Below are 27,122 nucleotides of genomic sequence, written 5' to 3' on the forward strand. Positions count from 1 at the left end.
TTGAGTTTTCAAAGTTAAGCATTAATGAGCATTGGTTTTGTTCCGAATAACTTTCAATTTTCTCACTTTAAAAGACAAACAACCAGAACTGTTACAACAATGATGCCGTAACAGCTCCCAGATTTGTCCATTGTTATCCAGCCTGCTTTTAATTGTCAGAGTGTTGTAAAAGTAAATTCAAAAGTTTTGAATTAGCAGCATTTAAAAATCTGTGTAAATCTGGAACTAATAAGGCTCATGCTGAATATTAGTTCTAACAAGAAAGGCCATTTTAAAATATATTCATCTGTGATCAAATTCAAATGGACCACTGCAATATATTAGCTTAAATTTTGACCTGAGTTGGCTTTGTACAGAACTGAGGAAAATTAAGTATGATATTAAGAGAGAAGCTAAGACTAGAACTCAAGAGGACAGGCAGTGCCAGATGTGATTAGTCAGATAGAAAAGCCTGATAATGTAAGAGTGGTGAAGAAGTTACAACTGTACTGCTGTAAAACAACGTGTAAACAAAGGCACCAAAGACATGGCGTAGATGCACTCTCAAGAATGTGTGTGAATGGAAGTATCACTAAATCAGACAGCGAAAGAGATGGAAAAAATATTAACCAGCATATGAATTTGTGCAGCCACCTGACATTAACTAACCTAAAGTCAAGTGAAAGTTATTGTGTGGCTAGACAAACAGACAGAAAGGAAGATTATTGTATTAAAATGGAACAGCTGAGCTTTTCAAAAAAAAAAAAAAAAGAGATTGCCTTCTTACTACAGCTACAGAAATAAGGCATAAAACGAAAGAATAATCAGGGAAAATTTGAACCTAGTAATCATTAGATCAATAAAAAAGAATTCATCTAGGACAACTGGGAACTTAAGAATGTAAAAGTAAGCACAAAAGTGATGTTTTGGCCAGGAACGTCTGGACAGGGAAAATAATTTTTTTTTTAATGTCAGCAGAAAACTTTGTCTAAATGTCAGCAGCAAAAAGAAAATGTGAAATCGTCAGCAAAAAAGGAACATTTATTATTCCTGAACTTCCATGTCACCTATGGTAACTTCTGGGAACAAGCTTTTCCACAGGGAGTATTATGAATATTTACTGGCAATAGATTTCAAATATTTTTAAACATCTCCCTGAAAACAAAATAAGTCATTGAATGTCCACTCCAGAATGGCTTTCTGTTTCTGAGAGGAGAAAAAATAGACAGTACACCTACTCTTCAGCAAGAACCAGGAAGATTTTTCAAGAAAGCAAAGGCTGAGGAGGGTGGCGTTTTGGTTTTGCTGCACTGAAACAGTTGATCCTAAAATGTTGAACAAATTAATCCAATGCGTGCTTATAAATCATTGTTCATCACAGAGAAGCAGTTACGCAAGAGCCCTTAGAAAATCCTGGATCAAATAAGAACAAGTAGACAAAACTCATAATAGCATATTAGCATATAAAATGCTAAACTCTTTCCACTAATAAATATAGCTAACCCTGTGATAGGTACCCAACACATCACTGCTTCCCAGGTCTCACAGGGCTTAAGTAGCTTATAGCACCTTAGTAGCAGAAGGGCTGAAAAATGGCAGCAATGTCTCCTCATAGCTTTTTCACCTGTCTACCTTTCAGATGAGGCCATTGTTATGCTTATTGTTATGGTTATTGTGATTATGGTAAGTTGTTCCAGCTCCTCCTGCTGAGCTCTTCCACACTCTATGAACAATTGTGTATCTAGTGGGTAGTAGAAAACAAGAGACTTCCTGCGTAGCATAATGGTTTGGGCTCTTTTCCCTGTCCAGATTACTGTAGCTTAGTAGAACCAGGTAACAGCCTCACTCCAAGGAAGATTTAATCATTTATACAATGGAAGATAGCTTCAATAATACAGATGAAGAGACATCCTCTGCTCCCCAGACTACTTAGGGCCCAATGCAATGTTGGCTGCATTATAGAGTCTCAAGTGCGAGTCAGCAGCCAGCAGTGGAGAGGTAACTCAGGAGCAGTGAGAGCTTCCAGTGCCTCTCCATGAAGAGTCTAAAATTCAGTTTCAGCTATCTCCAAGTTCTGGATACCAGCTGAGATGCTGTATCTGTGTTTACAGGCTTATAATTTGCTAATGCATCAAATAGATTCACAATTTCAGGATATGAACCAAAAACTGAGAGCATAACTTTCTAACAGCACGTAACCTGAGATGCCTAAATCTGTTTGGAAGGAGCTTAGTTGGACTTTCTCCTCAGCTGTTTCAGATACCCTCTTTAGCTTTCTGTTTCATCTCCTGATGCTGTTACACTCTAAACTTCCCTCATATATTGTATAGGGAACCTAGCTACTCAAGTCTTCACCTGTTCTTCCAGATGGAGAGGTGACTGAAAATCAGGTGAGCAATGATATGGCTCCAGTTCTTGGTGCTTTGAAGAGCATCTGGAAAACAGCTGGTATATCCAGGGCAGGGTACACTGCTGAGAGCTTTTCGGGTTAGTACACTGAACTCCAAACTGGCTAGTGTTTGTTCATTTTGTGTGACCAATTACGACTGGAGTTCTGAGATAAGATTGATGAAAAGTACCTAAATTCTTGGATGGAGAGCTGACTCTTCTGCCTGGGTGGAGAAGGAGGTAACACTAGCAGCAAAATATCCTTATCTTTGTTTGCCATAAAACCAAAACAAGTTACTCCTAATAGGAGTAATTTGTAAATAACTTTATGAAACACGTCTTGCCACAGAGTCCATGCAGGACTATTAAACCAAAAAGTTAAAGCATGGCATACTTTAAGACCACAGTAATGCACAACTTATGGAAAACTAGAACTATTTTCTGTGAATGTTCATCAGTAAACAGAACACATTATTTTTGTACTTAGAAGACCGAAAGGACTCTCAGAATATCTTAAAAGACAACACCCTTTTTGCACTTTTTTACCAAATTCGCACTGTAATATGCCAGTTTTTTTCATTTTACATCCTGATTACCAAATACCTGACTATACAATCAATCACATCATGTTTTAGGTAGAAGACATGAGAGAGCTGTAGGGCATCTGGTAAAAGGTGAAACTAATATAAGTGCAGTCATTTTGCCATGGTTGAAGGCATATCTGTTTACCTCACCCCCCCCAAAAAAAAAAAACCACCCAAGTTTTGAGAAGGTAGTAAGAACATGGCATAATCCCCTGTCATATCCAGAATTATCACATAACACTCAGTAAGGGGGGGATTTCAACCACTGCTGTCTACTGTGTCACAAGATAGAAAGTCTAAGTCCCACGTGTGCGCAGACACAAAGAGGAAGTGCTACAATTCTTTACAGGATATCTTGGGCCAGTGAAATAGTAAAAGTGAGGAGAAGGAAGTACTGTCTCCACTCAGCACAATAAATAATCATAGTACTTAGCAAATATGCATGTACCTTTTTTTTAGACGTTAACATTGGAAATAATAATCAGTTCCAGCAACCTCACCCTCAGGCTAGGAAAGGAAAAATCCAAACCTAGGGAAAAAGCAAAGCAGGAGCCTCAGCATACCATGTAAATCTTTAAAAATCAGATGACTACCCTATGGCTCCAGGAAGTTTAAAGGCTATGAGAATAAATCCAATTTGACCATTTAATAGCTCTACAAGAGTCTTCATCATTACCTAAATAGCCTGCCAAAGCCAGATAACAGTACACATTAATATTTCAAAAACACCTTGATAGTGCTATTTAGAACACAGAATATTACTCAAAACTATAGAAAGTTCAGCTCCCACTTACCGAGGTTATTGAAGATCAGTGAAAAAACAGTGGCTTTTTGCCATATTGCCTACCTGTCTATATGTTATCTAAAGATCCTGTAGTGTCTCTCACAAAATGAAGCCCAGATTCTGGAATATTGTCCTTGATTTGAACTGTGAAAACATCTCACTAAGAGAGATAAACATTTTCATTACATCTTCTGTGTTTGTATAGTTCTAGACATGCTATTGCAATAGATAAAATATAAGAACATTTGACTGATTCTGTTGGAGAAGCATCTTAAGGAAAAGGTTAAATAAATCTTATGCCTCTGCAGTGATTCAGTGGATTTACAATTATAAAACCCAAGCTCATGGAATTTTGAATCTAACACAATTTTTATTTTGCTGGATTGGAAGAGCAGACATTTTAATAAAACATAGGAGATCCTGCAAATTTCATTTTATCATACTGCATAATCCTCTTTTCTTAGTCTCAAACTAAATCTTGATGATCCAGATAATCTAAAGTACCATTTTTTGGATATAAGATTTGTAAAGTACCTTCTTATTTACACATATATCATACATATATGCACATGTGCACACACCCACACTCCTTTTGCTGTTGTTTCAACATTAGGTTCTATATAAAAACTGAAGAGGTTCTTTGGATAATTTTCTAATGGCTTGGAATACCCACTGAGGCTGAAAGCAAGCCAGAGTTTTTGGAAACCTAAATCCTCTTGTTTTAATAGTTTTGAAAATCCTTGGCGTTTAGCTTTGAACTTTAACCAAGAAAAGTTGTATCTTATAAACAATGGCATTTGTTGATTGGATGAAGGACTAGATCAATATTGGTTTTGGCAACTTGTTTTGGCTGTATTTGCCTGAAGAAATATGTTGGTTGTGGTGTTAAAAAGTTATGTCAGTTCCTCAACATGTGCCTCTTTTTCTTGGAGCAATGCCTGAAAATTAGTTTCCAAAGTTACTTCCAGAAGTTAACCTGGAGTCTGGCCTCCTCAGCAAAGGAAGTTACACAAAAAATACTGGAATATAGTCTGCTATTGTGAGCTAACAACATCCTTCTTTTGAGATATCACCATGTATGAAATCAAACAATTCAAGAAGAAAGATTACAGAGATATCATAAAACAAGGGATTTTTTGTTTCAGAGAAGACCTAAAGTATAGGACCCAATTCTCATTTCCACTGAGTTTCATTTACACTGCTTTTGCAATTTAAGAGGAGCTGTAAAGTAAATAAGTAGAATTAAAGCAACAAGATTTTAGGCCAGAAGGCACTACTGGGATAAGGTAGTCTGACACTCAGCTAAATAAACACAAACCTTGTGATTTCCAGGAATCAGTCCCTGATTCAAGACCAGTACTATGAATGAACAGTAATATGTCTTTTAGCAAAAATGAGACATTTTGATTTCAAAGTTTCCACCAAGAGAGAATCTACTGCAAACTGATAAATTGCTACAGTGACTAATTACCATCACAGTTAAAATTTTCATCTTGTTTTGATTTGGATTTGTCTCATTTCAGCATGCAGCCATTTGAGCTTCTGATACAAATGCTAGAGAAAGGAGTCGCTTTGAATGAAAATTTCTGTCCTGCAAGCCAATCTGGATGGTTTATCTCTCAAGTAGTCTCTATTTTTCAACATACTGGCTGAAGTGTGGCTGAACTGGCTGAACTCCAGAGCCAGATACGTTAGTCCTGTAACTGTTACTCAAGTACCAATATTGTATTAATACAATGTCCCATTGTCTTGCATAACATGCCCATATAGACATCCAGTGTGGCACTGGAAGGTCATGTTGAGTTAATTATACATTATGACCTCAACATTTTTTTCAGTCCTTTCAAGGACACAGATCTCCACTCTTTTAATATAACTTCTGTTTTGTCTTATCAGATACATATCACTTACCTTTGGCCATCCATCCTGGATGGCAAGGATTCCCCGTGTACAGTTATTTCTTGAAACCCGACCATTCTTAATCCCTTTAACAGTAACCATGCTGACTGTTTGCTATTCTTGACGCTTAATCAAAATGTCACACTTTGATAGGTCAGAGGAAGTCTGGAAATAGGAGTCATCCCACCTAATTTTAGACATCTACAGGGCAGACATCTACATTTGAGCTCCTCAAGTTCAGCTTCTCTTACAGCCAATGAAGAGAAATGGACCCTTTTAGGGTGAGAGTCATCTGAGCTGTGCCAGACATTTATGATGGAATTAATAATGTACTACAAGAGCTTCTCTTCCCCCATTGGCTATAAGAGAAGCTAAAAGAAATAGCCCAGAGAAATCCTGAGCAGAATGTCTACCTCGACTTTGATACCTTTATCAACCAAACACACACTGGATCAGCTCAACAAATCTGTTTTCTGCATGTATGTATCAAAAAATATTAGCAATAACATCATCTTCTAATTTTTTTATTAACTGAGTCCCATACCAATTGTTTCATTATTTTGAAGGGCAGGCTGATGGTCCTGTTTACCCTTTTGAAATGATAGCATAACATTAGCTTTCTTCCAGTCCTCTGGAAATTTCCTAGTAGTTCAAGACATTTAAAATCAACACACTAATCAATACAGCATACTGGCCAGTATTTTTAAACCTTACTGATACGTGATACAGAAGATTTCAAAAGACCTCCTTGCTTACTGAATTCAGACCTTTGTTATCTAAAAATCCCATTATTCAGTTTATCAAATTCCATCTTTAAATTATTTTGTTTGCTTCTCTCCTTCCCCTAGTTCTCCCTGGCAAAGAACTTTGATAATTAAAAACATTCTTCTAATTACCAGGCTAAATTTCATAGTGGCCAGCATATCTAGCTAGCTAGCTAGCTAGCTACTAGCTAGCTACCTATCTATCTATCCATCCATCCATCTATCTATCTACCTCTGTTTCATTTCTTGTATATGGTATTAGTTCAAATAGCTTTCCTCCTTTCATGGTGCTTAGCCCTCTGATGTATTTCCAGAAAGCAATCATACCTCGTCCCAGCCTTTGTTTTGCTGTGATAAACCAGACAAGCTCCTTCATGTCTGTTCTGTAAGACTGATTTCCCCCATTTTATCCACGTATCTGCTCTACCCATGTGCAAGTCTGAACTCTCCAACATGAGTGAACAGAGTTTCCAGATAACATCTTACCAATAGTCTTGGCCAGTAGCATTAATATTTTCCTATTTCTAAAAAGAAATTCCCTCACCTGATTCATCCTGAGAATACTTATGCCTTTTTTGCATTCACGTCACTTTGTTCCTCTATTTGCATCCTACAACTGACTAGCATTTTCCTCTTTTTTTGTTGTGCCCTGATGAGGAACTCCACTTTGCAACAGAAATTCTTGTTGTTTGACCCCCAGAGCAGAATTCATCTTCTCTGTCTTTAGGCACTTTTAGAAGGTGATTTAGTCCATCCTGAGATAGGAGCTGGGAACAGGTGGGATAAATGAGCAGAAAAAACACCCATTTCCATATGTTTAGAAAAGATGTCTTTTGATAACTGCCCTGGTGGAAAGTATTTCATCAACAGTTTATAGGAATATGGTATTATATTTCCCCCCAAAAAGAACAAAAACATTTATTGAACATTTTTGGATTTTCTACATTTTCTAAGTTTTCTCTAATAATGGAAAATATCATTGTTTATGGCTGTCTCTGATCATTACTCTTTGCCCTTAATTTTACGTATATATATATATATATATATACGTAAAATTATAATTACTATATTTATGATGAGAACCATCTCTGCCCCCCATCCTACTCAGAATCTAGGATATTTTCTTAGTTTTTAACATCCAAAATAAAGTAGTTATTTCTTAATACAATACAAAGAAGCAAAACAGCCCTTACTACCAAGAGTATACAAAGCAACATACACCTTTTGGTAATATGTATGGAAAAGTTTTCTTAATAAACTGTCCTTTAATAAATGGCTCAGGTTTCACTTTAGTTTCAAGTTTATTTTTTTTATGAAAAAATATGCTGTTTCAAGTTTTTTAATGTTGTAAATTATGTCTAATGAAAAAACATGTTATGAATCACATTATAAATATTATGTTAAAGATGTGAACCCATAGTAAGTTAAGGGTCTTGCACTTGTAATAAACTACTGCAATTGTAATAAATGATGAAGTGATATATTATTTCCATAGATTTTATCTTTTTCCCCAGTATCATGATGATACAATAGTTTGATATAATGTGATTAGTATATTACTAAGCCGGACTTGCATCAAACTAAATCTGAGGAGTTTTTGTGATGTAAGTTTAACACTACCTTATGATTTTCATTGAGCAACTTTTTTCTTAAAGAATTCAAAACTATTTTGCAGGCAATTAAATATTCAAGCTATACATCAGAATTATTTTATTCAATAAAGGAGCACAGTTAGTGCTGAGGTGTGAAACAGTTTGATACTGTATGTCAGCTTCGGCAAGAAATGTTCTCTGTAAATGTAAGAGAAGTATTCAGGTGGAATTTAATTGTGTTGGAATTTGACCATTTAAATATTACTCTGATCACGCCCCCAAAACAGTTTTTTCTCCAAGGGCAGAAATAAGATTTTTTTCCCTTTTGGGCCTCATTTCTTTTGCCCCAGTCTGCTCAATCCTAATATACATTAAAAAGACTTTTACCAGACCAGACTGTTTACCAGTGACACCAAAATCAATTCACACCTCTTGGGAATCTCTCTGCAAATCACAGGTGACCTGTCAGTTATACAGCTGTCATCTTTCCTGGCTTGTCTTCTAAAGCAAAGCATATGTCTCCCTGAGTGTGTTTATACCTTCTGACGCAATAGGGTGTCATCACCACAGAGGCCGAACCAGCGACGTGGCCAGGGCTGGCCTTGCACAGGCAGTGTCCATACTGGATTCAGCAGAGGGAACAGTTCCCTCCACTACAACCTCGGTTGTACCTAAGTGGAGTTTTTGGACTTTCTAGAGCTTTTAGGGGAGGCCTCAAATCTCAGCTGCTGTATCTTGACCTTTTGCTTATTGGATTAGAATGCCCTTTATTATCAAGTTTTTCTTCCTCAAAGAGTGTGACTTGCAGACTCTCCCCTAACTTTATCATCTATGTAATACATAGCTTGAGCTCCTTCAGTCTTTCTCTGTTCTCCAGTTCTTTACTCATTGTTGGGGACCCTCTTTGAATTCTCTCTAACTTTTTGAGGTCATTCTTGAACTGTAAGAACAAGAACTGCAGTTTCTAGAATTCTAGAAGCTGTTAAACCCATGCCAAATACAGAAACACTTAGTTGACTCACTTGTTACTCTTCTTAGGCTGATGTTTTACATACTGAATCCCACTATTTAGCTCCACCCTCCTGCTAAGAGGGAGAGAATAATCACTCAGATTATCAGTGATCTTCGAGGTCCTTATTGAAGACCCACAGATATGAGACCTAGGTTCCTCAGCCATGCAGAAGGAAGGGTAAGTCAAGCCACAAACCCACATGGCAGGCTACAATTCAGTCAGATTGAGATTTCACTGTCTCCCCACCAGCCTCTGGGAGGGACTTGGGCAGAAGGGAGCCAGCACACATTTCAGCCATGCTCTTGAACCAGACAACTGGAGAATTGACACCTTGAGGTGCCTCACAGTGTGTACCTGCCACATAGTTTAAACATGTCCAGAGAGACATTCAGACTCTATTTAGAGGCCCCCAACTGTAGCCATATGGCTCAGAGAGAGAAATAAACTAGAAGTACAGATTAAAAATAGTCTCTGCCTCCCAGTATGAGACCCGTGACTTGACCTTCAGAAATCTCACTGTACTACGGATTTTTTTTTAAAAACAGAGAATTTTTTAACAAGACTTACTTTGTCTCAAATAGCAGTCCAGCGCACAGCACTGAAACTTATTAATTCCTACTTCAAATCCAAAAATACTTTGCTTCCAATCCACTGTAAAGTATATTCAGTATGTCCAGTATTCAGTAAATATATAATGGTAACGTCTAGAAAAACAGGTTTTATGTTTTAAATGTAATACTGTTCCTCATTAAATGAAGTGCCACTGCTCTCTCAGGAACAAGAGTCAATGTATCATACCATCTCGGTGCTCTGTCTCAAAACTAGGCTTGAAGGGCAGTCAAAATGTAACTGACTTCAATAAAAATGATAGAGTCATGCTTCTTTACAGCACCAGGCTGTAATCATTTAATTAACAGTTCAATTCTTATGCCAAGTCCTCTTTTTTTGGAAAATGGATTGTTACAAAAGAGTTAATATAAAGTGGGACAGAGACAGAGTAACAGTGCAGATAGGTTTAAGAGTATGTAGCATAGTATGGTTAGCACAGTAGAAAGAAATGGCTTGCAAGTGGGTCTGGTTTACCGTGTCAATGTGAGATGTTTGTTCTTGCAGGGCTTTGACTTCCTGAGCCAGGTGACTGACAGTCTCCTACTTTATCCCCATCCCTCTATAACGCTCAAGCAGATAGGCTTCTTGGTTGGGCTATGTTTTTTTTAGTTTAAAATGAAAAGGGAGGTTATTCAGACCTTTCATCCAAAATTCACTAACTCTGCATAGAAGAGTAGACTTCCTGGTTCATATATGGAGCAGGTTATATTCCTCTTTCACTATGACTGTCAGATCTGTAATATAACCTACACAAACCCACTGCAGAGAAATGCAGACAGACTTTAGAGAAGTCATTTACTTTTACTAAACTTAAAATGCCAGGGGCTTGCTTTTAAAGACTGAAATTTGGCTTTAAAAGTGATCTTAGTAAGAGGAGGAAAATGAGTCAGTGACATGTGGAACATATATTATGTGAGACGTCTTAACCACGAAGCGGGGTGGGGGGATACAGAGAGGCATTTTGCCTGCACTTTTAACAATCTCAGAAGGCTTTTGTTCTCCTTACCTTGCAGGACAGCATATTTCTTTATTCATACACAAAACAATCATTATGTGGATCCAATATTCTAACTGAGCAGGATTCTCAACTACATCCTTCCATCTAGTATGACTACTTTAAGTGGCATTGCCAGTGCAATCTACTAATGGAAACATATTAAGTGGTCAAGGGAGAATCATCTGAGTTTCAGGATAGGTCTCAACCTAGGGTGCCTCCCATCTCACATCCTGCTGTGGTAGCAGCAGAAAAAGGAAGTGGCAGGAATGCTTCTGACCAAACCTTCTGCCGCATTTTAAGTCTTTTGTAACTCGTAGAGCCCCAAGCACCAACTCTCATAACTCTCTCTCTCCCCTTTCTTCCCATTCCTCTGGACTGATGCAGAGAATTTTCTCTCCAAACGTGGATGTGACTGATAGGAGGGAGACAGGACAAAAGAAGGACTATGGATAAAATTATGAAATCACGTGGCCGCTTGATATGGATCAGGTTCCAAGTCACAAAGTGGTCAGAAAGACAGATCTGAGATACTAGACAGGTCTAGTATCCATTACAAGGAGCAATCACATGCTTCTCTGTGTGCTAATGTTTTGTCCTGGATATCCCAGCAAGGCATGAAGGAGCTATTATGGCTCTTTCTCATTTTACAGCTGAAGAGCTGAGGCCCAGTCACTATAACTAAACAGCTCAGTACAGGGACACATAGAGCTACCTAACTTAATCATGTAAAGGCAAGGCAGGCACTGAAAAAAACAACAGCCATGTTTGCATGACTGGTCAGCCCTGTTGGAGAGCAACCTATGCCTTGTTAATGAGGCTATCCTGCTTCCAGAAACCAGGATTGCTCATAGAGGGACTTCCTTTTAGTGACTGAAACTTGGCTTTAAAAATTATCTTTGAGTAAAAAGATTCAGAGTTGATTTGGTCATCTCTGCATGTAGTAGTACCCAAAGGAACTAAATAGCTCATCTTAAAAGTCCTGAAGACTTTCAGAGGAAGTCTTGAAAGAGCAAGCTGTTGTCCCCAGATCCATGCTCCAAACTAACTCCCAAACTGTTGAACTATATGTTGCTCTGTCAGTGGCTGTTGAGACACTCACTCACATGAAAAAGCTTTGTCTTGGGCTCTTGGGTATGTCAACGGCTCCAGTGAAATTATACTGCTGTTTTCATAAGCTATTTATTTCCTGTGAATACCTTGGAAAAAGTCATAGAAGAGACTTAAATAAAGACAGTATTGAAACTTGGCAAGATCGCTTCAAAATTTGTTACTGCTCTTTTTCTGTTTTCCTTTGCAGAGCTCTGGTGCCTGTTGTCAATAGTCGAGGGGAGAGATGGAGGGGAGGCTGTTTTATTCTGATTCTATAGAGGAAAATCCTATTGGCTTCAGTGTTTGGCCCTAAAAATTATTAAATTTCCCCTAGGAAGCTGCAACTTTAAGATATTCTGTGCTGATGCATTTTTAAGTCTGCCCAGATGTAAAATGCTTACATGAATTAACTTCATTTTTTGAGTACCTGGGACAAAAAGATTTCCTAATTAAAGAAGATATATTTTGTAGTAATCTTTTCTATCTATTGTGATTCAATCCATATGATCAATGTATTTTGCTTATGTCATGGGTTTCAGAGATCATTCAACCATGGTGATTTAACATAGTACCATGCTGTGTTTGTATAGAAACATCGCACAGGGGAGATTCCAAAGGGGTTTTAGCAACCTTCTTTTAACATAGGATTTTTGAATAACATTACTTGGCCATAGGCAAAAGAATTTCCTTTTGGCAGTTTTTCTCTCCAAAGAAAACAGAGAAAGTGGAAGTTAGATAGTACTGTTATTAGAGCTTTGTTGCAACAAGAGAAAAAGTGGTGTTCACAACAGCACAGATATAGCAGTATATATACAGATACTGCAGCTGACAGATAGCTCCTCTGCTGGACCTTCCATTTACTCAGCCCCTTTCCTGAATTTTCAGGCCTTCACAGAGCTCATCCTTCCTCTGGACTGTCCCTGCGTATCCCACTTCCTGGTCTTAGAATCTTCTATAATATTAGGAGTTTTGGGGGGGAGAGAACACGCAGTGAAGTCAATGCTAAGATTTTTCTATTTTAAGTGTTAGTTACTAAGGAAATGCTTGAAAATATTAAGGTTTGCCTTGTGTGAAGTTCTAATGGAAAGAAAAAGATGAAGACTGAACAATTTTGACAGGAAAACTGCAAAAAAGCCCACATACCCCTGCTGGCTCCCATCTGAATGGTGTAGGAGGAACATAGCATGTCTGTTTCATGCACTGGAGCTAGGCAAAAGCGTTGTTTTCTTAGACAACATTTCAAAATAATCTCCCTTCTGCAACAGTTTCTGTGTTCTCAGTTTTCCTGATTTGCTTTCTTTTCCTGTGTTCTCCTCCCATTACACCTTTACTTTTATCCCACAGACAGGAGAAAAGAGAGTACAAAGGAGGAATATTTTTTCTCTCTTCAGAAGAAACTCTACAAAATGAATTTTTCCAAGAATTGCACATTTTCCCACTGAGAAACAGACCTTTACAAAAACTACCCAGCAGTTCCATCTAATATCTTCATTCATGACTACTGATGCAGCCCTGAATGTGACTTCACTGTCTGCAGCGTCTGATCAACATCATGTTAGTTAATGACTCCTCAACATTATGTTCTGACTTGGTCCAAGTTTTTTCAGAAGACAAACTGTAAGGTCTCCCTCTTTGTCTGCTGGGCTGAGTTCTCTCAACTGAGACAGACGACTGTCTGAGCCCCACCGGAGAAGAATCCCCGGCAGGATAGACTTTGGCCATCTTCCTTTCACCACTATTCTTAAGTCTTCTCTAAACTTTCATATAAAATAAGCTTTAACCAGGCAACGTTTCTGACAGCCACCTCTATGGAACTGTTGAGAAATGATTCTCTGAAAACTCAAATTATTTATGGGAAATAGCTTTATTGCATCCTGTATTTCACTGATGTTGCCAAGATATTTAAATTGATGAGGAGACTTCTTCACCATTCAGGTGTCATTTTTTACCTCTGTTAGCAAAGATTTTATACCCTCAGAGCAACTATCAGCAAGCATGTTATAACACAGTAGCCTAACATACCTGTAATCCTGTGAGAAAACCCGCGGTAGAAAGCTCATTTTGTCAAAGAAGCTACAAAACCACATTGACTGAAATTAACCATAATTTTATCCTTAAATCCTTCACTGATAGAAATTTGAATTATATTTATCAAGAATTCATCTCAGGTCTGTTTCAAATGAATTTTTACTTCCTTGGGTATGGAAGCTCTTAAGCTTTTAAAATAGTGGACAGCACTGGCAATCCCACCACACTTTGGAAACTTCCCTATTTTCCAAGACTTGTCAAAAATTTACTAAAATAATGCACCTAGTAGAGACATGTTGACCTGTTCTTCCTCTTACGCCACTTCTTTCTGACTTCTCTTTCATTTCCAGTTCTTAGCTACCTATTTCTTTTTCTATTGCACAGGGATAAAGTCTGTCACTTCTCACTTGCTAACACCCACCTCATCTGTACAGGAATGAGCTGCCCCTTTCCTTCAAGTTGTCTGAGTAATATAATTAAGTTAAACTGACTGTGTAGTTTTATCAGCAACTAACCCAGTTTAAGAGAACCCACTCCTCAAACACTGGCCCTTTCCTCCCTTTGCACCACTCTGCTGTTTCCTTCACTTGTGCCAGTATTGGGCTACAGTGTGAAGTGGGTAGTAAAACGATCCAAGGTAAAAATAACTTAGCTGTTTCATGATCTAGTTAGGCAGGTACACAGGTAGGTATCTTGCTGTGACTGGGCAGTAAGTATACCCTAAGTTATTCAGGGCTGTTGATCTGAAATTTAATTTTTAATGATTTGTTCCCATACACACATCATGTGACAGATTAATACTTCAGTTCTAGTGAGTGACATGTCATACTGAAGGCATTTATACAGTTGTGCATGACGTAGCTAATGATGCAGTGTGATATTGTTTATTGTCTATCTGAGAGAATATATATTCCTGCTCCATTCCAAATACAGAACAAAATTGTCTTTAAATATTCCATTTATTCCTTTGACTTCCCCTTATCACCCATATATGTTGACTTGTAACTTACTCTTGTTTTCATTTACTTCTCCCTTATGCTGGGCATAGACAAAACAGCAGTAGATCCTTGAACAGTTCCCAACTGTAATTAACTATTCTCATCTTATGTTTATGATCCTAATTAACTATGCCAAGAACTGCTTTAGGCTTTTGAGAACTGGCTCGTGCTTTTCCTTTAATGATTTCATGCCATATTCTGCTTATATAAGGCAAGTGTAACCAAATCATAGAAATCATAGAAGCTTTTTCCTCTGCCAGACTGAGCTCCTATTTTAAGTTATTCTCTCTTGCACGCAAGGCTTTCTGCATTAAAAAGTTAGTCCTTATTTTTAGAATCTCTTCTAGAGTTCTGAATTAGATACCCACCAAATACAAGTTGAAGTCACACAAGATAATCTTTTTTCTGACTTAAATATTATCAGATGGGTGTCCAAGGCAGTTCCATAAAAAGACTTGGCAGTCTGTAAAAGATAGTAACTAATCTTTTAGGATTTTGCAGCTCTGCACTTGCGTGAGTAGGTAAGGTTCAGAGACTGCAAGTCCTCCTTGGTTTGAGAGCCAGCGCTGTCCCTGCTACAAAGTGCCCTCCACACCCACTGCCTGTGCAGACCAAGCTGCTACCACACATGCTCTTGGTCTAGTCATAAGACCCATCTCCTGGCATTTCAGTCGTATTAATCAGATTTCGTTAGCAGTACACATGCTAGCACTCAGTAGAGGAAGAAAGAGGATTTTTGAAATGTGATTTAATATGACTAACTGAACCAGAGAAAGATGCAGAGAACTGGAGCTAGCAGGGAAGCCAACATATTTCAGAGAAGACCAGCAGGACTCAGAAGCACAGTGTTCTGAGCACTTGAGGTTCTAGCATGTAAAACCAAATAGGAAAGACTACAAGTGTTTTCACTAATCGCTTTATTTTCTCTCCTTTGAGCCACTTTTTATGATAGGTTTTCCATCAACCAGATGGAACACTGATGAACTGAAAAAAAGGCATGGCTTGTGAAATACTAGTTTTCTGCCTGTCAGAGTGAAATGTCATTTATAACAAAATAGTTCTTTGCACTTTGAAGAGGTAATACACACTGGAGGGTGACTATTTCCATTTCAGAGTTCATTGTGTTACTAAAGCAAGCAGTGTAATAAAACCCAACATTAAACTTTGAAGAACTTGAGAGAACTTTGAGAAAAATCACTTCAGAACAGAAGACTTTCTAGTCTATGGACTGATTACCACGTAAATGGCTAATAACAATCCAGCCATAAGGCTGTTTCCCTCCTTCTCCCTTCCCCCCTTCTCCTAGTGCTGCAATTTATAGAAGCAAAAACAGGAAATCTCATGGTGACACTTTTCCAAACATAGAGCAATTTTTGCTTAGTGTTCTCTACAATGTTCTCTGCATAATGTTCTTCTTTCTTACTCTGTTTGTACATGACAATAGGAAGAGATGATTGTTACAAGACTGGCATGTGCATGGTAGCTCTAATCCATCAGTAAGGCTGATGTGAAAAGTGAGGACCCGGCTGCATGGCTTTTAGCCAGGGTCCCAGGAGGTTCCTGCAGCCCAGGCTGACACCTGTGCTACCATACTACCACTTATGTGAATACTGGATACACTGCCTAGGGTATAGCTAGCATCTTATGACTGCATGGATATATCCTTAAGTTATTTCTGGTTACTATGATTCCTAAAGGAGAAAGGCACATAGCACAAAAACACTTCTACAGTGATTTCCATCAGATGGTCTGAAGATATTTTGCAAGGCACATTTGTGGGGAAAATACAGCTTTAGGAACTGGAAATCCACTATACCAGAAGCCCTTAGAGTGCTGGTATATCAACATTCAGCAGTCCTTTCTGATGGTAAGCAATACAAGAGATTTTAGAAGACAATGAAGAAATCTTGTAAAATAATTATTTATTAATTTAAAAGGAAACTAATAGTGGCTAAGTCACTGGACAAAACAAACAATCTAAACCTAACAAGATATGTTATATGGACACATAGAAGTCCAAATAACAGAAATCCACATCTGCCTGTTGTATAAAAGAGTTTACAAACTCAGGAAAGGTTGTATACAAAAAGGCTGAAGAAATTCAGCTAAAATAATCCTGCTAATTCAAGTGAAGATTGAATTAGATTACACCTGAGAAATGAGAGGAATGACCCCAAACTGATGAACAGGAAATTTGGCCTACATAGTGAAAAACAGAAGGATAATCTTTTTTTGCCTATTGCCATTTGGACCCTTTTGGATCCATAATTTGATGCGAACCGGACTGAAAGGAGTAAGATTTACTTTCATGGCACAAGATGCCCATTGTCTCCCGGGACCTGAGGACCTGTCTCCTGGGACTTAATGGATCTATTATGGCATTGTTGCAAATTAATTATCCTAATCTTAAGAGATTACAGAGGCAGACCAAGTCAATGGGCATGATCCAAAAGATAACCCCATTTCTACAAGTTTCTGCTAACTTCTGAATGACATCTGGCATGTGAGGCTTAGGTTCCTGTTCTCAGCCTCTCCCTTCTATCTCCTTTTCCTTCCCCAGTTTATTTAATCTTTCTCTATTTTTTGCCATCTGTTTAGTTAGTCTGTCTCAGACTGTTTCTTTTGCAACATTACTGTGAGCCTGCAACCAGTAAGATAACTGGGAGTAGTCTTTGACAGCCCAACACTAGTGTAAACTTGTCAGCTCTCAGAGTGGCTGATAAGACTTTTTGCTATGTTTGTCTTTCTCTCACAGTGAGCTCAGAAGAAACAGAATGAGAGAAGGACACTGCTTTTGCTTTGCGGGCCTTTTCTTTCTCCCCTCTTACGTGTTTTTGCCTTGTGTTGTCCTCAAGGAACTAGGAGTCAGTTTTAAATAAAAATAACAAAAGTAACTTCTTTTTTTTCTTTCTACCAAATGGACAGCTAACACCATCAGAAAGATTCAGAACACGGGAATGAAGCTGCAGAGCTTTCTCAGGGTTGGAAAGTTGGTTTTCCACAACTGGGAGAAAGCCCAGGCCATTCTCTTAGACAGATCTCTCCTTTCCTCCATCCTTCATCAGGAGAAGCTATTTTGTCAAATCTTGGCAAACTAATATTTCAGTGATCGACTGATACAACAAAATGACATTTTCTGAAAGGAGATTTGTCAAAAGACTCCTAATGGACTGTAGTAGGAGTGCCCAAATAATGCTCTCTGTATAATTCATTACTGTACAATCTTCTTTAAAAACAAACAGCCCTCTAATTTTTATATCTCATCAGATGCACTGAAGACAGCCTTACACTCTTGGTGCTTAAGAATCAAGGCTTTTATCCCACAACTTCAAAAACAATGCAACAGTAGAAAAAATAAATCGACAGTACAACATTTAAGAAACCTGCACTTACAACAAACCAAACATGTAGAGGAATACTGGACTCTTTTCTGAACATTTGTATTTTTCTGTAGTGCTACTTGCAGGATATAGCATGCATTTCTCAGCATGGAAAAGATTAAAAAAAAAAAAATTGCAAACAGCTAGCTATATACAAAGCTTGAACCAGAGGCAATACAATAAGTTCTTATTGTAACTCAACTAGCAAAGTGGCCAGTTCACCTCTGAGAACTGAAAACCCACCCTCAGGATGCACTTTGGTATAGCTTAAACCAACAGAAGATGGAACTGCCACCAAAAGTATGCAACTCACCCTTGATGCAGCTTATACTTCTCTTTCCCACCTTAATGTCTTGTCTATATAGTCCTTTCCCATACAGGCAAACAAAAGGATAGCTTTAGCCGAGTTTGATTCTTGATCTTGTTCACCATGAGGCCTCCCAGACATGTGTGCCAGGGATAAAGGATGGAGCAGAACTGGGAAAGCAATGAGCAGCTGGAGACAGAGCAGGATTTCTTATTTTGGTGGCAATGCCAGTTTAAGCAGGAGTACAGCATTTGCTGCTATCTAGAAGTTTCTCCATGAGAAGCTGCAAATTTCCCTAGAAAAACTGGGCTACGGGGAGACCTGCTTTTTATGTCAATTATCCCTCTGCATTTTTACTACAACAGAGAGGAAGCATATCTGGACCATCCTTAGAAAACCCATTTTCCTGAAATGTATCAGACAGCTATGAACTCTTTAACAGGTGCTTGACATCTCACAGGCCTGGGCTGTATTATATCAAAAGTAACCTGTCTGGCACACACAACAGCAGCGTGTGGTGTGCGGCACGGCACTGACTTCCACTGTCCCATCACACTTTGGAAGATTCACATACCTATTATTTCTCCAGTTATTGCGAGCGGGAGTTACATGCTTAAATTCCTCAGTTGAAAAAGCAGACTATTTTATTGACTAAACAGTATTGTTCCTCCAAAAAACCCACACAAAATAATTAAATGAAGATGATCTGTTAAGTAATTTTCAATAGTTTCATATATTTATGTTCATACTATGCTTGTACACTTTTTTCATTGGAATACATTTTACACTCATTAACAAAGATGCTATCCCATTTAAGTCAAATGAGGCTTCTCTGGTCTATCTTAGATCAGCATCTGAGCCAAGGTATGTATCTTACTCAGTTCATTAGCCTCTCCAATACTGTAGATTAAATAAGCAAGTATGTCACTAAATCTGTTCAGCATTAAGATGATACAAAATGTATTTTTCTTCTTCCAACTAAATAGTTTTCTTCAAATCTGAAACAGATGGAAACACAGTGAGTTATCTTACATGAGCTCATCTGGACTTCTGAATGGAATGTCCGACATTTGGTCACACATCTTGAGATGTGAGTTAGAGTCTGAACAGGGAAAGTTTTATCATCTTATGTTTACACGTGTGGATAGGCTCATTAAGTTCAATGGACAACAAGTAAAGTAAATTTACACACACACACAGAGCAAGACCCTGCAGGATAGGTTTCTATATAAAATATCTGATATGTAGTTCACATTCCCAAAGATAATTGTCCCCTAAAAGTCCATAATAAATGGAAACTCAGCAACAAAGTTACTTAAGAAATCTGGAGCAGCTCCTTTCTTCTGTATCTCTCATTAAGCCTGTTTTTTTCTATGTTTGTCTTGGAGGCTAATATTTCTGGGGACACACTGACTTATATGTCTTTTATGGAACCCAGCATACTGTTGACATTTGACTAATAAAAAACCCCAGGAATCTAAATTATTCTTTTTTATACTTATGGAAAAATTATGAGGGGAGTTTACACATGTAGAGTGGCAGATATTAAATTCCCTTATTTACAAGATTAGCAACACATAGTTCCAATGAGAACTCACTCCCACATGACAATCCTACCAGGAACTACACATACTTCACATGTAGAGTCATATTGTATTGTCAGCTATGCTGAATGCTGCAGTGAAACTGCGCTTGTGGTAAAGAAGTACCTAGTCTTTATCAGCATTTAATCTTGCCTTATTGCAGTTCAGGAGAGCTTCACTATTGTCTTCACTGATGCTAAAACTTTGCCTTTAGTGAAGGGCCTGAATATGAAATGTGTTGAGTTCCCACAGCTTTAGTAAAATAAAAGAGACTTGAGAGTACTTAGTATCTTCTCTACAGTACGCATATCAGATGTATTTTTAGACAGTCTGGTGAAGGCTGCTTCAGACTAATTTACCAGGCTTCTTGATAAGATAAATTAGCAAATGTGTAACTTCACTCCATGAGAATTAAGTTGCTTCTACTATTTTGACTGCACAGGTTTGGTTCTCTACACTACATTGAAGTGGGTCCAGCAAATTTTTAATGTGCAGTTCTCCTGACTACCTTGAACAAGTCAAAAGAGCCTATTTCATGGTTGTGAAGAACAGACAATTTGTATATGTAAGAGAGGTTTAACACCCATCTGCCTAAAAAGTATCTCCAAACTTTATTAAAATACAATTGGGGTTTTTTACACTTCTTATCACAGTCCTATCATAGGGACTCACTTCATTACACAGATACAACAGAAATTCAAACAAAAAGATTTCTAATCAAAATGAGCCAACTTTATTCCTCCTATGACTCCACAGTTCAAAAGGTGTTTTGTGTTTACTCATTCCCTCTTTTGGAAAGAGGACAGTGCAAATAGCTGCATTTAAACAAACTTCAGACTCAGTGTGTTCTTAAGACAGCTTTCTTTTCTGCGGAGGTCAGAGTTTTTTGTGGTTTGCTTTTTAACCAAAATCAGAGACCTGAGACCTGATTCATTTTGCCTAATTCTACCTTTCTCCACTTGCCTAATGTTTCCTCCTGGATGGTCCTGTACCTTCAGCCATGTATACCCAATAGGAATCACAAGGCATGGGGACTTTAGTAGAATTTAAACTCTCTAAATCTGGTCCTTGGTGTCTTCATTTTATAGCTTTCTTTTTTGATATCCCTGAAATGCTTGACATAGTCTTAAGACTTCATAGACCAAGATCTAGATTATTACATGAACAGTAAAATATGGAACAGAATATTCTGAAACAAAAATGAATTTGCACATGAACTCAAAGTGGAATTTACCTAGCAGAAATTTCTCTGTAGGACTTAATGGACACCAGAAAGAATGAAAAATAGCTGAATTTAAAAAAAGAATCATACACTGGAGTTGTGGACATTCTCAGGATAATTAGTTACATATGTTTTGGTTGTGCCCTAGGGTAAAATAAGTTCTGGGATGAGGTAATAAATAAATTAAATGTGGTTTTGGAAATAGTTATCCCTAACTACCCAAAATGTTCACTGCTACAAGAATTTGGATGCAGGCAACTTTGGAAATATGAAAGGACCACAGAAACAATTTTTATAAGAGCAACAATATTGCAAAGAAGATACCACAAAAACTGAAGTCAGCACAAACTTGAATGCTGCTGATTGATGCACTGAGCTAATCTAATTGATACATTTTGGAAAGACTTGTTTGAATAAGCTAGGTAATTTGGAAATGAGGTATATAATAATGCACCCCCACATAAAGTCATCAATTACTATAGCACTAACTGAAATACTAGCTGCATCTTTTGTACACATGGCTGAATTCTATAAGTACTGTATTGCTTTCCTTCTATCCCACCTTTTTTTTTTCTTTTTCACTTTTCAGGGTGGGAGATGTAAGTACAATTTAGCTTCACTTCTCATGGCATATGCTTATGCACTACTGGGTCTTGTTATTCAACCTTGTTTGCTGTACCTCCAGAGTAATCTTTTAAAATGCTATGGGTCAGATCCACATCAGATTCTGTCCTGTCCTCATGATGAAATATAAAATCTGATTGACCCAGCCACTCTGAGAAGACAGATTTTAAATCCTTCACTAATCACTAGTCTTGTGCTTAGTGCTTATTTCCATATTTGGTGGAGAGGACAGATTTCAGGGATTTGACAACAAACTGGGGCTTTACTTGGGCTTGTAGAGGCAAGGAGCTATCAGTAAATTGTCCCATGTCTCCTGAGGTTTTGGTAAATTGCATAATAATTTTCTCTTTCTTACAGCATGACTGTTTAACCTTATAATCTGTTCATGAAACCTTCCAGAGGACTTTATACAGACCTCACCACTTTAATAATATTCTTGGTTGGATAACAAACATGAATAGTCTTCAGGATCAAACTCATTTCTGCACATCTTTGCTGTAAAATCAGTTGTTTATTCAGATGCTTGGTTCCATACTAGCTCTTTTCATTCCTCCTGCATTAGATGTAGGACAATTCTGGGCTGGCAGCTCTGTAAGGAAGTACAAATATAGATAGTCTGAGGGACTTCCCCAATGGGCAATAGGAATCAGCCAGTCCTGATTCCAGTGAACGTTCCCAATGCCTCTATAGCATTTTATTAAGCAAATGGACAAATCAAGGGCAGGTCAGCTTACCATTCCTGCCCCTTTGTGCCAGTTTAGGCCTCAGCCCACACAGAGGTAGCAGAAAACTCACAACAACCCCAAGGGCTGTACTCAAGGGCTAGACCTGGGTCTCTTCCTATTTAGGAGTTCCCTAATCTTTGCGTTCTTCCAACAGAAAAATTTAAAAACATATTGAAAAGAGAACAGCAAAAGTTAACTTTCACATTCTGTCTTGGTGTTCTCTAACTTTTTCTACTTAGAATAAAAGGTGTGAACATTTTTCATTTCTCTGTTTCTTACTTTGAACAAAATAAAGGTATGGTAACATCTTACACCGCTATACCATTGTCAAGTGCTGGGGAGTAAACAAAAATATTCTGGAATGTTTTAAACTGTTTTTTCTCATTCTGAAAAATTTGAAACAACCACAAGACTGCCAGAAATTACTTTTGTTGTTTTAGAACTATTTGCATAAAAGAATTAATTCCAGAAAGATGTTGGAATCTTCCTATACAAGGCAACTAACAGAATCTAGCTGAAGTATTTTATTCCAAGGTCAGGTCTGCACTGATCTGGGTAACTCGCATGAAAGCTGGAAACTCTCTTCTAAGTAAACAGAGATGTGTAAGAAATGAAGGAAATAATACCCAAGCAACACAAGAAATTAGGTACTTAACTGAAATCTTTAAGGCGAGAAGTATCTATACAGATACAAAGATATCATGGGAATGCTCAAAAGAGAGATTCAGAACTGTCAAAATGACAAAGGAAAAGAAGAATATTATTTCACAAGAGTATCAGAGAGAGACCAATGGGAGACAAAAGGCCTGTGTTCCGAATGGAAGAAAAGGCTTAGACAGCGTTCGCTCAGCTACTCACCTCATCTGAAAACTGTTTCAACTGTGGTAGGATTTTACTTCAAGCTAACTAACTCTAAACCACGCCTTTTCCTCTCCTCTTGTCATGAAATAAAACACTAAGATTTCACCTTGAATTATTTGCCAAGGTTAGTCAAACCTCATGAACACACACCCTAAAGAGGAGAAGGAGAAGATGGGATTTGTAGATAGCTGATAAGAACATATTTCTGATGCTAATTATCAACAACTGATAGGAACTCCATCACGGATTAGGAAACCCAGTGTTGAATCATTTCTTACCAACATGTTTTTCTAGAACCTCCTTAAGAGCACAGGTTACAGCTGGAAGATATCTTTTTTTTTTTTTTTTAATGTTACCAGAGCTTCCAATGCAAATCTGATAGTTTGCAAGTTCTAGTTTCGTTTCCCTCCTGCCAGTGTTGCAAATACTTTATTAGTCAGCTCTCTAGCAGAGCTTGGAAGGAACAGGGTCTCCCCCAGCACTGGCTCAGAACAACAACATAGCATGAAGAAGTTGCTCCAGGACCCAGGTTCGTTCCTCATCCTTTCTTATGTGCACTGAGCACCCCTGCAGCCATGCTGTTAACCATTTAAGCACTGACCACTATTTACTCATTTGGTATTTGTTCCACATACCTCCATACCACTTGTCTTGCAATGTCTCTTTGCTAACAGGCTCACTTTTCAAACTTCCAGTCCTTTTTCCTTTTTTCACTGGTCTTTTATTCCTTTCTATTCAACTACACACAGTAAGAATTCTGCATGCAGATAACTAATGAATAGAACTGAAAAGAGGAAGAAATTGTCCACTTAACATCACTCACATTGGATACCTCACTGCTACATTCCTCAGCTTTTTTTTCCTAGAAGTGAAACTATATGGGATGGTTAATGGATTTTAAAAATCTGTAGGAATATTTGCTTTGGACATGAAAACTAACACAGGAGGACTGTGCAAGTACCTTAATCCCAAGTTATGTGGACAGTCTGTACAGAATATTAGCTGAGGATTTATTAACAAATAAACACAGTCACGGCTTCCAAAGAAAAAGCCATTTTCATTTTCTATTGGAAAGGTTCTTCCAAAAGCTTTTTGGTTGCTTTTGTCCAGAAACTTACACTAACAGCCATACGTCAAACCACATGCCCCTAAATACCTTCAGAATGCCCTTTACCTGAAAGGAGTATTAAGCAAATTCATCAGATTCAGAGGAGAACAAAGACCACAACTACTTCAGAAAGGCTACAGATCAGTGAGTGTGCAGGAAAGTATTCTAGGAAATATTGCTGGTTGCCTGCCCTGTTCTTATACTCTTACCTGGGTGCGTGGAGTTGGTGTTCTTTGTGGATATTCCCCCAAGAGTAATGGGCCTCAACCGGTCCCTAACAAAACTGAACACCCTCACCCCACCAACTCCCAGCAAAGTGCGTGAGCAAAAAAAAAGAAACCAGAGAGAAAACTAATAATGATGGAAGACAACAAATGAAAGAAAGGGCGAGAGTTCATGGTCATAGGTCAGAAGGAAATAGCAGTATTTGGAGATGGAAGGGGACACCAAGCAGAGCACCTTTGCAAGGATCCCTGAAACCAAACAAGGAGCTGGTGGATGCTGTGCAGTGGTGCTCTGTGCGGTCATGATGGAATGAGAGAATGAAAATAGGCTCCAGTCCCTGGGACCCCCTTTCCGGTATCCCCCCTCCTGAGGCTGCAACACAGCAGCAGAAGCACACCACACGAAACTGGAGATATCCTGCAATTTGGTGAGCTTTGGGTGGGGGGATATTAAAAAAAGACAAGGAGAAAATTGAACCCAAAAACTCAACGAGAGGGTTTGGAGGAGCAATAAGAGGGACTGCCACCTGATGAACTTAATATGCTTGTACAACATGGTCTCTCTGTTGCCACAGAAGTGACCTGAGTCAAGGGACCCCCGTGATTTGCGCTGAGAATATGCCCATACTCATACCTCTGGAGAAGATTTTCTGAAATATGTCCCCAGTGGGTCATGGATTGGGCTCAGTACAACCCGGTGGAGACAAGACTTTGGGCTAGACAGAACCTCAAGCTGAGCTGGCATAGCCATTTTGATGTTGCTTACAGTTCCCTGTGTCCTTATTATATGAGCACTTCCATATATTATCAAAGAAACATGCTAGCATCTAAAAAAAGGTTGTATGAGAAACCATATTTTCAGCTGAATTTAGCAACACGTTCTGTCCAAAGCTGTTGAAAATATTCTGCTAATAGCAGTCACTCTCTCTGTTTTTCAGTATATTTCTGAAACATATTAAAGGGTGAATATGGGATTTTGTGGGTAAGGTCATCTGGACACTGCACATAAGTGTGAAGTCACAAAGCATGTATTAACTATAGTTTGCATTTGGAGTTAGGAGAAGCTTCTTATTTAGCCTTTCTTTATTAAGCTTAAAGAAGTTTTAACAGCTTCTTTATAAAGTAGTTGCCTGCAGGATTGCACTTTACATTAATGTAAGGAGGAAATATCTTAATCACATACTGTGAGAAAAAAATAGAACAATATAGGGCTTTGCAATGTGTCTTTCTTAATATGTAGAAAGTTAATATCCGCCTTGATTTTTGATGTTACAATATCTAACATAGGGCTTTAGTACAATTTATACTTATTTTATTGGCAAGCAGAAAGCTGCTGTTGCAGTTACACCACCAGATTGGCATTCAAGAGATGTAGATTTAGCCACACATTTCCTGTGTGACTTTGTATAAATTGCTTAATCTCTGTTTCTCAACTCCATCCATGAAACAAAACTATTTCCTTGTGCCACAGGAATAGGCTTTAAAACAAATGTACTAATGAGCATGTACAATAGTGATATAAACTACATAAAATGGCACTTAGGAAAATATCAGCATTAGCTGAAAATAACAGTAAAAGATCTCTGTGTTCTCTGTGTTCATAACAGTATTCCTAACTTCAGCCCAGACATCTGTACAATTTCTGCAGACCTATGCCAATGCCTCACTGGGGATTTGATTAATTTTCCGAATAATTCTCTAGAGAGCATTGCAAAAATACAGTGTTTATCTAGATAGTATTCTATCAGAATAATGTTGTTACTATTTCTTTCAGCGTGCTGTGGCTAAAATGCATGAAAAAATCCAAAGTAAAGGATCATCAGAGACAATTTACATGAGAAATGAAGAATCGTATGAGGAAAGAAATGAATAAAACTTTGTCTCCTTCAACAGTTGTTGCCACTAATAAAAGAATTGTTGAAGATTTGTCCAGTGTGAAATTCAGATATGTTAGAATTGAAACTGTAGGCCCTTTGATTGGTAAGGAACATGCAAATAGATTGTAGTAATGTCTACTTTAGGGCTTTTGATTAAAAACAGGCTCTGGTTAAGTCTTGAATATATTGGAGCAACTGTGTTTTCATGAAGGGTAGGGAAAGGGGGAGGAGAAGAGTGAGGGATGATGTAAGATTGCACAATTGCTCCGTGTGGAGTGAATCTACCCCGGCACCGAGGAACTGTTTGAGGAAGCTGGGAAAAGGAGAAGGGTGTGCCTGGTGAAACCATGCCTACGAGAGCCATAACCACATATTTAAAATAGCATTGAAAAATACACTCTGGATCATTTCTGTTGGGTTTTAGTGCAATAAGCTTTTTATACAACTCCTTTAAATCAAACAAGCATACAAAAGGAAAAATAAGAGCC

General features: G+C 38.1%; 1 long non-coding RNA gene across 1 annotated transcript in view; it reads left to right on the forward strand.

Moving 5' to 3' along the window:
- The window catches only part of LOC136992202 (uncharacterized), a 54,888-nt gene extending 28,233 nt beyond the window's left edge, over positions 1-26,655 (forward strand). Inside the window, exon 3 of the long non-coding RNA XR_010884286.1 lies at positions 26,532-26,655. This is a non-coding gene — a long non-coding RNA (uncharacterized lncRNA). The remainder of the gene's footprint in view (positions 1-26,531) is intronic.
- Positions 26,656-27,122: the final 467 nt, after the last annotated feature.

Source organism: Apteryx mantelli, chromosome 5 (genome assembly GCF_036417845.1).
Source record: "Apteryx mantelli isolate bAptMan1 chromosome 5, bAptMan1.hap1, whole genome shotgun sequence".
NCBI lineage: Eukaryota > Metazoa > Chordata > Aves > Apterygiformes > Apterygidae > Apteryx > Apteryx mantelli.